This window comes from Ictidomys tridecemlineatus, chromosome 7, assembly GCF_052094955.1.
Source record: "Ictidomys tridecemlineatus isolate mIctTri1 chromosome 7, mIctTri1.hap1, whole genome shotgun sequence".
Lineage (NCBI taxonomy): Eukaryota > Metazoa > Chordata > Mammalia > Rodentia > Sciuridae > Ictidomys > Ictidomys tridecemlineatus.
In genome coordinates this window covers 55708552-55722354 of record NC_135483.1, presented here as the reverse complement: position 1 = coordinate 55722354, position 13803 = coordinate 55708552, and the positions used below count along the sequence as shown (strand labels likewise).

Here is a 13803-nt window from a genome sequence, read left to right as displayed (position 1 = left end):
CCAGGAAAAGAAAAATAGAAGTTGTGTTTGTTTGGGTGCAGAGAAAGCTGTGGTGGCTGTCGAGGGTCACGTGATCCCCAGGATTCTGTGGGGGCTTTGGTGGAATATTTTTGTGGCCTGGGACAAGGCCAGGACATATACATGTCTATGGATTTGTGGGGGTGGTGTTCGGTCCAGGAGCATCACCTCCTGGCCTTTGCTCAAGTCACTGTCCACCCATTCTCTCCTAGAGCCATATTAAGTCTGGGCATCTTCCCCTGATGCTGTTGGAGAAGATTTCATATATATTATTAAGCTATCTTAACCTCCTTTGATAGGAAATGTGGTTTTGGAAGCTTAGTTAAAATAAGTACAAGTTATCATTCTATGTCTAACGGGAATAAGCCAGCATGTCAAAAGAGTTTAGAATTAAATATAATAATTTATACCTGATGCACTGTGCTTTTAAGACTGTTTGAAAAGCTAGTGAAAGCACTCCTCTCCGACACCCACAACAACTTTACAAGTTTTCACTTGAGGGTAAGAGCTCTAGAGAATACAGAATACAGAAGCTCCAAAGTTCATGGAATGTCCTGCAAACTAAGCACCTCATAGGTAGCAATATTTTCTGGTTTTAAGTAACTTTCCCCTGCTGTTTGTCTCATTTTACATGTTTCTTCTCTCTCTTCGGAGCATTTATTCATCATTAAATTCTCCTTCCTCCTCAGTTACCACCATTTTTCCCTAATAGTCCTCTTGTCCCTACTGTAACCACACCTCCCTGTTTTCATCTCCTGTGCAGTTTCACTCAGGCCAACTGATGGGTGTGTTTGAAACCAGTGACCAAGTAGTGTTGGACTCCTCTCTTTGGGGTGAGAGGAAGGCAGAGAAGAAAGAGGTAGTGAGTGCTACTAAATTACTCATTTTTCACTTTTCAAAGTGTTGTGGAAATTGAGAGCTATTTGTCTTCTACTCATTCCTCTTAACCCCATTTATAGTCTTACAAATATGGAAATTTTCTCAACAGGCTTTATGAAGGGACACCCTTTTACTAAGGTGTGTCTATTGTGATCTTATAGGCATTTTGTTCTGCAATTGTGGTTAAAAGCAAATGGGATAGTACAAATTACTTTCAGGAATTACTGAGATATTTTTAAGTACACATCCTGCAAACAATAATTTTTGTTTTTAGCAGCCCATTTAGTTTTAAAATCCTTGTTATTTTTATGGTTTCCAGAGGTAATACTAGTTTATAAAACAGCATGCAAATTTTAGTAAAATATAAAGTAGACATTCCTTCTCATTTCACTCTCTGTGTATTCAACCCCTGTTAATGTTTGGGTTTGTTTCACTCCAGTATCGGTGTATATAGTACAGAAATATTTCTTTCATTGTTTCAAAAATTGAAATGGTTCATAAACTAGTACCCTGAAACTTATATATTTTTAATATCTTTCAAATAATTCTGTGTCTGTATATGAAGATTCATTTTTTCTGTGTTTGTACCTCTTGTAGTAAGCCAATCTTCTCTGAATGGTCACTTGGCTTTTTAAAGCTTTTAGTATCACAAACAATGATGTTGTGATTATCTTTGATTTGGTACAGCTGAACATTTGTTCTGAGATGAGAATTGTTGACTCCAAGGGATGTTCACTTTAAATTTAAAGAAACTTTAAATTTAAAAAAACTTCCTTGGTAACCACAGTATACTTAGCATGCTTGCAATACTGAATAAGAATGATTGAATTAAAATGATGCCAATTCTGTTGTTGAAAAATTGATTTCTCAATATTGGAGTTTAATATTGGAAAGTTAGATAACCCCATCCTGGAATGTTTGACTTGAGGAATTCAAGAATTTTGCTTTAAAAATGGAAAGATAATTAAAGAAGTTTCAAAATGCCATTGTATGTTGAACTTGTAAAAGATTCTACTGAATTTGTTACCATTTACATGTGTACTGAATAGCTGGAGATACCGTACATGACAGCAGGAGGTACATAATAAATGAGAATTCCTATATTGCAATCACATGGACCATTTTTGGTTTAGTAGGGGCTGTTGTGATTTTGTGGTTCTCCATCACAGTGTTTTGCCACTTTGCTGAAAGAGGATTCACATTGCTGGGGTGAAAGCACAATTTTTGAAATGAGGTAAATAGCTTTGTATTCTTTAAAAGCTATCAGTGCAAATCCAACACAGGGCATATAATGATGTAGCCTTCTGAAGTTGCTTATCTTCTCCTTCATCCTTCATGTATGTTAGAGTTGAATTGTTGCCATCAGTCCTACCACTCATGAATAGATATAAGGAACACTTAAGTTATAGCATGTTTTTATACCTGGACAAATCAAATCAAATGTATGTTTATATATTTTAGGTGGCACCTACTAAATACTCAGTATGTACTAGGTATCGTTCTCAGGCATTTACATACTTTTTCTTTTTTAGATTCTTTAAATAAGTTGATTAAGGTCACACGTTTTATAAGAAGTAGAGCTGGAGGTTCCAGTGCAGGCACATGGTTCTAGGCCATGTAAGTAATTATGGCTGCTCCATGTAGTCATTGGATTGTTTATGGCATAGGAGTGCCCAACTGAGGGAGAGTGAGGACTAAAACCTTAACACCCACAGTCAAAGCCGTGTCTGTCCCCTTGCTGAGTATTCCAGATCATATGAGATGTACCCTTTGGAGGAGCCACATGTATACATATTTGGGTGCTAGTGTGAATACCTTTGTAACTCAATACCATCTAGCCCATTCACCCACCATGACTATACCTTAAAGAGCAAACCTATTGTCAAGACTTCCTTTCTATATTTTAAGACATGGAGTCTATGCTCTTTACATGGTAGAATTAACTGATAACTGCTCATGTTATATTCCTGTGATTGCATTGCATTTGATCAAGATAGTTTGCTAGAAAATTCAGAAGTTCAATTTTTTTCTTTCCTCATGACATTTATCATTTTGGGGAATGAAGAGGCTTTTGAGGATGACCAATTTTATAGGTACCTACATAGCATATAAGTAAAGAAACCAGACATTTTTGTTGGATAGAAAGGTTTTTATCCCTGCTCAGTTATTTACTAAATAGAGTGGGAGTTAACTTTTTAACCTCTATGAGGGCCAGTTTTCTCATTTTTTAAATGTATGCAATTATAATACCTAGATTGTAGAATTGTTGTTATCTGTAGAAATTAATTAGAACAATGCCTGGCATATATTAAGCACTCTATATGTGCTCTGTGTTGCTTTGTTATGATAGAATGACATAAAACATCCAAAGTACTGCTTGACTTATAGTAAGTTTTTAGTATTACCTGCTTTTATTGGTCCTCCCTCTAGAGATTATTATATTTATATTTATAGAAGAAGTCATATGTCTTTAAGAATTTTGGGATCCCTAGAAACCAGACCAAGCTGGTTGGTGGCTCAGTGGTTAAGCACCCCTGGATTCAATCCTTAGTACTCCAAAAATAAAATAAAAATACTCTGACTCTTGGAATATTGTTCCTCTAAGCTTGCTTAATGTGTTGTATTTTTCTTACTGTGATTGAAAATTGTGAAATCTGCAATTTCTTTTTTATTTGCATTTTTATTTTTCAAACGTCATGATTATAGTTTGCAAATAAAGTTAATATATATTAATTTGGCAGGAATTAAGTTATAGGGATTGTACTAGGTACCTGGAAGACAAATATAAATAAAGCAGTGTTCCCAGCTTCAAACACAAAATAATCTACTGGAAAGTCCAACACATAAAATGATCTAGTATATATGATGATAATTAGCATAGTACTGTGATAAACTGAAGCATAAAGGATGCCCTTAGCTACAGTAGCCTGGGGAGATTTAGTGAAGGGTTAATGGTTTTCTGATCAGAACATTTGGAGTAGGGAAGAATCAGAAACGTGTTTGAGGCAGAGGAGATTGCACCTGGAGTGGGAATCATGACCAGAAATGAAATGGGCAAAGAACACTGGGTTAGTTTCTGACAATCCTGAATGCAGGTGACAATGATTGGAGTTATGTTTGCTAGGCAATGAGAAGTCATCAAAAATCAAAAGTCTTTAAGTAGGCTGGGTTGTGATTTTTTTTTTCTTTTTCTTTTTAAGATTGGCAGCCTTTTGGTGGTTGGGAGGGAGAGAGAAGAGACAAGGGAAAGAATAGGAATTTCTCACAGCAATACATTCGAGATGCAGATGTGAGAAGCAGATAGAATCTAGAGATGTTTGAAGGTCTTTAAACTGAATTTAAGGATTTAGAGGATACAAGAGGAGGGAATAGGAGGGGTTGAAACTGACCCTAAAGCCACATATATTCTTTAAGATTGTGCATTTGACCATAGTCAGTCATGATTTGTAGTTTTTCAATTATTATATTCCTAGAAATTGTTTATGTATTAAAACTTTGTATAGCAAAACTAAAGTTGGTTTGGTCATTTGAGCCAGGTTGTAAAGTAATTAGGAAGAATCTTATTTTTTTACTTTTGGCTTATTTTCAGCAAAGTTATTATCATTTCTAACCAGAATTATTACAGTCACCTACTGTTTGCCCTTTCTAGTCTTACCAGCCTCTGGTCAGTTCTTGAGATAGCAGAGTGATATGCAGAGAAGAAACCCAAACATTTTATCTGTTCTCCGTTTAAAACTATCTGTAATTTTGTAATACCCAGAGTCTCAAATCCAAGTGTGTTCACATCACTAGACCTGTTAGAATGCAGTCCATGATTTCCTCTTCCACGCCTCATCTCTCTTTGCTTGAAAATCCTTACTTCAGGCTTCAGGTAGAATAATAATTCTTTAGTTCCTCAGAGCCCTATGCTCTGCGATGTCAAACGTGCTACTTCTACTGACTGGAGATTTCTAACTACCACCTCTGGTATTTTTCACCTGCCTCCATCCTTCCAAGCCAATTTCCACTTATCTTGCTCAAAATACCTCTTTTAAAAGTTCCCTTTACCTTCTGTTGGAATATTCCAATTTAATTGAATCTTATTCCTTGTCTATCATGATTCTTATCAACTTATCACACATCATGGTTTCATGTGGGATGATCTTTCATTGACTGTTAAGTGGCTGAGGGTAGTCTGTTATTATTCTTGTCCTCCTTTTTAGATGGGCATTTTATTGAAATGTGGTTTGTGTGTGTGTACACTGAATGAATAGTAGTGATGGAGAAGGGAAATGAAATAGCAATGATAGAATTAAAACATTTATTAAGAATCTTATTGGGTAAGCACTTCATTCTATACAGTGGATTAAACAATTATTAAATTCTCTACTATGGTCCCCATGTCTGATAGGGGATGTATACAAATAATGATTATTCACTGTGACAAATGGAGTTGTTGTGTACTGGGGAAGTATTAGAGAAGTGTAACGGAAGGCCCACTCACTTTTCCTGGAGACATTTTATATAAGAGAAAATTATGGATTCTTTATTTTTGTCAGATTTATTAGATAAAATTTACATTCTGTAAAAATATTTTTTATGTACACATTTCAATGAATTTTAACAAATATCACAGTTATGTAACCTCTTCCACAGTAAAGATAGAGAACATTTTGCACCCCCACCCTTCAAGTTCCCTGGGCCCTTTTGTAGTCAGCACCCTTTAAACTCCCCAGGCAATCACCTATCTGTTTCTGTCCCTGGTGTTGCCTTTTCAAGAATAATATACAAGTGGAATAGTTTAATATGGAGTATTCAGGTAAAATACGTCAGGTAAAGGATTTTGTGTCTTGTTTTTTTATTGAGCATAATTACTTCGGAATTCATTCATCTTATATCTGTCTTATATCTACAGAACTCTTTCCTGTTTTGTTAGTTTCATTCATTCAGCTTAATTATTTTGAGATACATTACTATTATTGCATATATCAATAGTTCTTTTTTGATGTTTAAAATATTTTTTTTCTGAACAACAGCATGACATTATATAGATATTCCATAATTTGTTTATTTATTCACCCGTAAATGAACACTTGGCTTATTTCCAATCTGGCTATTATAAATAAAACTGCTATGAACATTCCTGTACAAAGCTTTTATGTGGACGCATGCTTTCATTTGTCTCATATAGTTAGCTAGGAATAGACTAGGTAGGTCATATGGAAGAAGTCATCCAATTGGTTTCCCAAGTAGTTGTACCTTTTTATCTTTCTACCAGTACTGTTTGAGAGTTCTTATTTCCTCAAATCCTTATCAACACTTAGTAGTGTCAATCTTCTGATTTTAGATATGGTAAAAGGTATGAGATGATATCTCAATGCAATGTTAATTTGTACTTCCCTAGTGAATAATGATGCTGAGCATCTTTTCCTGAGCTTAGATAATATGAATGAATTTTCTCTAGTGAACTTTTCTTCCAATTCTATGCATCCCCAAACCCTTTAAATTGAACTGTTTTATTATTACTAAACTATTATAGTTTGAAGTCCTTTATAAAATATGGTCTTTGAAAATGTTTTCTCCCTGCATGGATTTTTTTCTGGACAAAGGGTAAGATTTGATCAACAACAAAAATATAGAGTAAAGGGTGCTATGATCATAAATAGGAATAGTATTTGCAAATGAAAAACATAAAGTTGATTTTATGAAGCTCCAAACATTAATGAAATATGAAAAGGTGTTAAAAAGTAAGGTTACAAAAATAAGAAGACTGAATTTGGAGACATTTTTGTGTCATGTTATGGATTTTAGATTCTTTTTTATGAGTGCTGATACTAAGAAATATAGATAGGACAACAATGTTGATGCCTGTAATTAAGCTTTATATTTTATAGTATTCTTTCACATGCACCGTCAATATTAAATACAGGTTTTAGGGTTTTGAATTTTCAACTACTGTGTGTGTGAGTGTGTATGTGTGTGTGTGTGTGTGTGTGTGTGTGTGTGTATGTGTGTGTATAAGTTTAATGGAGGTGAGGAAAGAGTGACAGCTGGATTGGTTTGCTCATGCTCAAGATGGCATTTATCCAGCAGGGCAAGGTGCAGAGCTCAGTTAAGACTTGTCAGATGTTACAATAGGCAGTGATAAAGTTTGGGGTACATAGCTGAACTTTGAAAATGATAGTTCACAGCTATAATAGTGTGCTTTACAAAAATTCCAAAATCCAAGAAGAAATTCTAGATTCTTTGGATTTTCTTTTAGTTGTCCTTCATTTAGAAAATGGATGAATACAGTAAAATTATATTTTTCATTAGTGTGTTTGCTAGAAGAAAAATATAGCACAACCTTCTTTCTCTCTGTTTTTGGCACTGGGGATTGAACCCAGGAGCACTTTACCACTGAACTATAGCCCCAGTTCTTTTTTGTTTTGATACAAAAAAGGTCTTGCAAAGTTGCTAAGGCTGGTCTTGAACTTGCCATCCTCCTGCTTCAGCCTTCTGATTAGCTAGGATTATAGGTGTGGCACTACACTTGACCCAAGTTCTTTCTTTCTTTCTTTTTCTTTTTTCTTTTCTTTCTTTTCTTTTTTTTTTTTAGTTTTAAATTTTATAGTTTCTCATGGGGGGTTTTAAGAACTTGCTTTTTTCAAACATAGACTTTTGATTCAACATATTCTGTTTTCATTGTTCTATTCAGGGCCTGACTTCTTTCTCCCAATCACTGACATGAAATTTGTACCTTAGGTCAACTGAAGGAACATGAGTAAAATCACATGCTGAATGGGCTCATGTTTTGGAAATTTTCCTTCCTCTCACTTGGAAATTTCCAAATGTTCTCATTTGCTCCTTTTAATTATTTTTTTAAATTTCATCCATTTTTAACTCCCATTATCCCCCCCATGGTAAAAAAAACAAGGACTTTGTAATTCAGAGTAACTTAAATAATCACACTCTCAACTTTGGGGCTTACTCATATCCAAATATTATCCTACAAGGAAAGTAAAAAATTAATTCATAATTGATTATGCTTCACACACACACACATTAGTGAATGTTATTTGAATGTCTTTACTGAAATCATTTCAAAATCACTTTAAAACGATTCAATTATAGTATAGTATACCCATGTAAATCTAGCATGGAATCTACTATTTTGTTACAGATGAGTCCTGTAGGCCAGAGCTTTTTTTAAAAAACCTATGTTCAAAATCATTCTCTTCACATTCATATTTTTTAGATTATTTGGGCGATGAAAAAGCAAAACAAAACAAAGGAGTCAAGTAGACTTGTTCAAATCTGTAGAGCTTTGGACACATTTGCCAACTTCTCTGAGCATCACCTTGCTCAGTGCATAGAATATGTAAGATTAAAAAAATAATACAGCATTTAGAGTGCTCAGCAAAGAGTCTGGCATAAGGGCAAACATGCTTCATAAATATTGAGATTGTTATCTTGACTCTTTATATTAAGTTAGTATTCCTGTGTATTTAGCTCTATGTAAGTTGACTTGATATGCTTACACACTACTACGATTATTAACTAGTGTGGCCAGTTAACATTAAGTACTTTCTGTGTAGTAGGCTCTAAGGTCTGCACATATGTTAAATCACTTAATCTTTATAATAACTATCAGATATAAACCATTGCCATTTTCATAACATAGATGAGGAAACAGAGTCAAGGAAAAATTAAGCACTCAGCAGACTTCATAGCTAGTGACAGCATTTAATGTGAATCAAGGAGGCATGTTAGCATAGTTTGTAAAACACTGAACTTGAGTTTTCAATTGAAACTAATTTATTGAACCAGGAATAAAAATCATAATAGTCATATATTTGATGATATAAAATATGATGCTTTTTGTATTGATTTTAATAATTTCACTTAGTTTTGGAAATGAAGTGTTTTGAATAGTCAAGTTAATTATAAATGTGTATAAACTATTATTCTTTTAGAAGTCACTGATAAATACTAGTTTTAAAAGCCTTCTGGTTAGTAATTGCTTAATCAAGAAATTTCTTAGGAAATAACATTTACAATTGAAGAGCCTAGGAGTCCTAAAAGCTGATTTTTCTTTCTTTCTTATATTAATTAGTCAACACCTTTCCAAAGAAAGAATTCTGCTCCCTGAAACTCTTCTCATTATGGGTACATTAAACAGGAAAAGTAAGTATATTTGTGCATAACGTGTAATTTATGTTGAACTATTTTCCATTACCATGTGGCTTTATGAATTTTAATGATCATATTTTTTTCCATTTGTGCATGGATTCCCAGAAAGTTAAAACTTGTGTAACTCACAAAGTAATTGTCATCTAAGTAGAGTATATTTTTGATATATATCCTCAAACAGCCTTAAACACTGGACTTGAAATGGAGAATAAATATTCTGCATGCATAATATGTTGTATTATATATAATATGTAACATTTAAGCCAGAATAATTTTGAATAACTTTGTGTTTTTCCATCTACACAAAGCACATTTTTTATAAATGAGTTCAAACCCTGCCATTTGGTTTGTAAAATTGAACTGATTAATTTGAAACAAATAGGTGTGATAAAAATGCATTTTTGATAAAAGAAGATTATAATTAGGTGGGAGTTTCCGAATGAGTGTTACATTCAAAACATGTAATGGTTTAAGAGATTTAAAGAATTAATAGGATCCTTAGAGTTTAGGATACTGTTCAGGAAAAAATACAAAAAAAAAATCTGACTTAAGTTGCTTTATGGTAAATTGTAATATGCAAATCACTTATCTAGGATACTAATAAAAATACATACATGTGTTTATTACATACAAATAATACACTAATGTATTATTATATCCACATTTATATTTAGATTCCAAACATATGAGCTTTTTCATTCCAAATTTAATTAGACTAAAAGCAGAGTCTAAGCATTCATAGTGATACCTTATATTTTTCATTATTTATCATAAGTAGCTTTCTGACAATTATTATTTCTTGAACAATTTGTCTATTTAAAATAAAGTAAAACAAAAGCAAAAGGGAGATAATGCTCAGAACTAGCAAAGATAATTTTAAAAAATGAAGAAAATAGGAGCATAATGTGGTACATTAGTGAAATTTAGAATTATGTCAGTGCCTTTCTGTAGCTGAGGAGATCACATATCATCTTTTTAGTATAATTTATTACAGATATTGGGGAAAATATACTGAACTTACCTCAAAAATCATTCCTTTATCCTACATAGAAAAAAGAATAAGTTAAAATTATTTTCTTAGGTAGCTGTAATAGTGTAGTAGGGCTGTCAATCATAATTCCATAGACTGGACATCTTAAACTATAGAAATTTATTTTCTCACAGTTCTGGGATTTGGAAGTCCAAGATTAAGGTGTCAGCAGATTTGGTTTCATCTGAGGTCTCTCTGTTTGGTTTACAGATGGCCTCCTTTGCTTTGTCATTGTATGTGTCCTAATCTCCTTTTATAAGGACACTAGTCAGGTTGGATTAGGGCCCACCCATATGACCTCACTTTTACCCTAATTATCTCTTTAAAGGCCCTATCTCCAAATACAGTCATACTCAAAAATGTTGGGAGTTAGGACTTCAACATATGAATTGGGTGTAGGGATTGAGGGAGACACACCATTCATCCCATGACTACAGGGTAACCATAAAGTGATTTAGTCTTTATTATAATTTTAGATATTTTAAATCTTTCTTATGGGCAATGCATATATTTGTTTTAGACTATATATTAAATCAACCCAGTCCAAACATTTAGAACCCAAAACATTTATGTTGACACCTTTCTCTGTTTTTCTTTCTTTTCTTTTTCTTTTTTTTTCCTTCTGTTGCTGGGGTTCTAATCCAAGGCCCTATACAAAGTATACATGCTATAGGTAAGTACTCTGTCCCTAAGTTACATCCCTAGCCCTTTTCTTCTCTCTTAACACCCACCCTGATCTACATTTCTCTCATTGTTGGCTTCCTGTCTCTTTCCTTTTGACCAATTCCTCCAGCTAAGTCAAAATGCAAAACTGATGTTGCTTTAAGATGATATCTGAAAATACTGAAGAGAATATAAAAAGAATCTGTCATGAATAACCTAGAAATGTCTGTTCTTTTAATATTTTGTTTGTTTTTGTTTTTACTGTCTACCTCTTAAATATGAACAGCTATTTCCTCATCTTGGCCTTTGAGTGAATGATGCAGTATTTGATTAAATAGCACAGAGAGAAGTTCAGTGGGTATAGTTTTTATTACTGAAACTAACAGAAATTAAAATAAGCAATGCAAAAGTAATCTGAACTCCAAAGTAGGACAGAGACTACATTTTGGAGAAAGATTTTGTGTGTTCTTTTTGCAGATTTGGTGTGTCCTATTCTGCTGGGTCCAGATCCTTGTGCCAGCATTTATGCATCACTTTAATTTTTATGGGTTGAGTTGAAGTGTTGAATTTACACATATGATAATTCAGAGGCAGGTAAACTGAATGATGAATAAAGCTGAATAAATGGAAAAAAAAATCCCCAGCAAAATACTGTTTGTGCTGCTAGCAAAACTGCTAACATGTCAGACCAATTTCAAGAGATGCTTACCCATGGTGGCATCCCCTCCGCCCTGATTGAGAGAAACAAATACACACAGCCTTGAAGGTACAAAGGGCAGTTTCTGTATTTGAAGTTATGCATTAAACAGATTGTTATAGAGTTTTTCAGGTAGAATCCTAACAGCTCTGATGGCAGTAAAAGCTCTGTGGCTCACTCTTTCAAACACTTTAATTTTGCTAACAGTGTAGGTAATTGCAAATCACAGCTATTTGGAACAGTGCACTCACTGCAGTGAATCTGTTTTAAAAGTAAAAATGGTGAGCTGGGTTATGTCTTTAGCCATCTTGCAATAAAATCTTAGGAGTAGTAGTATATCAACTTAGAGAAAATCATTAAGTCCTTGGTGTAAAGCCTTTTGGGAAGTGGGAATTAGACTGCAGGCTGAGCTGCCTGGGAGAACTTCGACAAACAGTGCGACCTCTTTGGGCTGTAGTTGCCCATCTCATCTATAGTGCTACCATCTACTTCCAAAGTGTTCCTGAGAGTCTTAAATGAAACAAAATAAATAAGTACCACTCATCATCATATCTGATAGTGGATAATTGTTTCTATAAATAGGAATACTTTTTTTCTTCCCCATGAATTTTAATCTCATCTTTATGACATTGGGAGCAGGTATTAGAAAAAAAAAAAAAAACTCGCTTAGTTTTTCACTTAAACCTGGGATTTTTCTTATTTTTATCTTTTTCTCATACCTTCTATTAATTTAGTAACTTAGAGATATGCCAATATTGACTTTGAATGAGCCTCAGATTTTCTACTTTCCCTGTTACTATATCCTCCAAGCCACATTTATTGGGCTATCTAGATCTAGCAGATTATATTATCTGCTCTCAGCTTTTAAGAATGACAATTATTTATTTATTTGTTTGTTTGTTTATTTTTACAGTACTGGAGATTGAATCTAGGGACCCTCTACCACTGAGCTACATCCCCAGCCCTTTGTATTTATTTACTTACTTTTTTGGCAAGGGGCTACTAGGGATTGAAGAATGGGCACTCCATCTCTGAGCCACATCTCCAGTCCAATTTTGTATTCTATTAAGAGACAGGGTCTTATTGAGTTGCTTAGTGCCTCGCTGTTGCTGAGGCTGGGTTTGAACTGGCATCCTCCTGCCTCAGCCTCCTGAGCTGCTTGGTGTGGGCCGCCATTTATTTTGATATAGAGTCTCAATAACCTGCTGAGTCTGTCCTTGAATTTGGTGTCCTCCAGCATCAGCCTTCGGAGTAGCTAAAATTATAGGTAAGCACCTGGCGAAAGGTGACTTTCTTAAAACATAAATAAAAACATGTCATTTTGTCACTTAAAACCATCCAACTGGTTTCCTGTTGTACTTTGGATACTCCTTCCAAACTTATTCCTACCTCCTAGACATAAACATCACACAAGTGTATCCTCACCTGTTAGTTGTTAATTTCTGAGTTCCCTCTAATTTGTGTACATCTTCCATGTTTTTTGATGGTTGCCAACAATCAAACAGGCCCAGCTGTCTGGAAGGTTTCAGAAGCAAAGGCTTGAGTAGATGTAGTCAGAAAAAGATAAAACCAAAGGCCAAGGGAGAAGAAAGGAAATCAGGATACTAAGTGTTTAATAAGGTAAATAATGTCCAATGTGCTCTTTATTCCATATATAACTTGAAAATTTGTATTTTGGGGCATAATTTTTCACTTGGATTGAAATTTAATTATTGCTAAGCGATAGTTTTGAGCTCTAAAGCAGCACTAATCTATACAAGTATAATTTAATCCCTTATGTGCTTTTAAGTTTTTCTCATAGCTATATTGCAAAAGAAAAATAAAATCGAAACAAAAGAAAAACATTTTAATGCTGTTTTATGTATCCCAATAAAATAAGAATATAAGCATTTCAGTGTAAAATCAGTTTAAATGTAGAAATTATTAGTGAGATCTTTTATATTCTTTATAGTAAATCTTTAAAAATCTGGTGCATTGTTTCCACATGCAGAACATCTCAATTTCTAGTAGTCACAGTTCAAGTGTTCTGTATCCACATGTGGACTAGCAGTTCCCATGTTGGTTAGTCCAAATCTAAAGGCTATTATGCAAAGGAGGTTCAATCTATACCACTCCTCCATTGTCTGGGATTTTTTAAAATTTAATTTTATGACAATGTAACTTCAAATTGGTCTTTTAGATTATATACATTAGCTTTGTGTTTTCAAAGACTTACAAATAAATTTATGGGAAAGTACTTCCTCACAATTTTGAAAACAGAAAACCTGTCATCCTATCTTAATTATGTTTGAAGATAAATAGGATTGGAAGGAGTTAGTTTATACCGGCAAGCTGATGGTGCAGCCTGAATTTGTTACATTTAAGA

General features: G+C 33.9%; 1 protein-coding gene across 7 annotated transcripts in view; it reads left to right on the top strand.

Moving 5' to 3' along the window:
- Hnf4g (hepatocyte nuclear factor 4 gamma) overlaps positions 1-13803 on the top strand; it is a 132985-nt gene that overhangs the window by 633 nt on the left and 118549 nt on the right. For 4 of the 7 annotated variants that reach the window (XM_078017002.1, XM_078017001.1, XM_040293931.2 and 1 more), the window contains exon 2: positions 8972-9042. The exons of the other annotated variants lie outside the window; for them this stretch is intronic. The gene's annotated coding sequence lies outside the window, so the exon portion shown is untranslated. The remainder of the gene's footprint in view (positions 1-8971; positions 9043-13803) is intronic. 7 annotated transcript variants of the gene reach the window in all.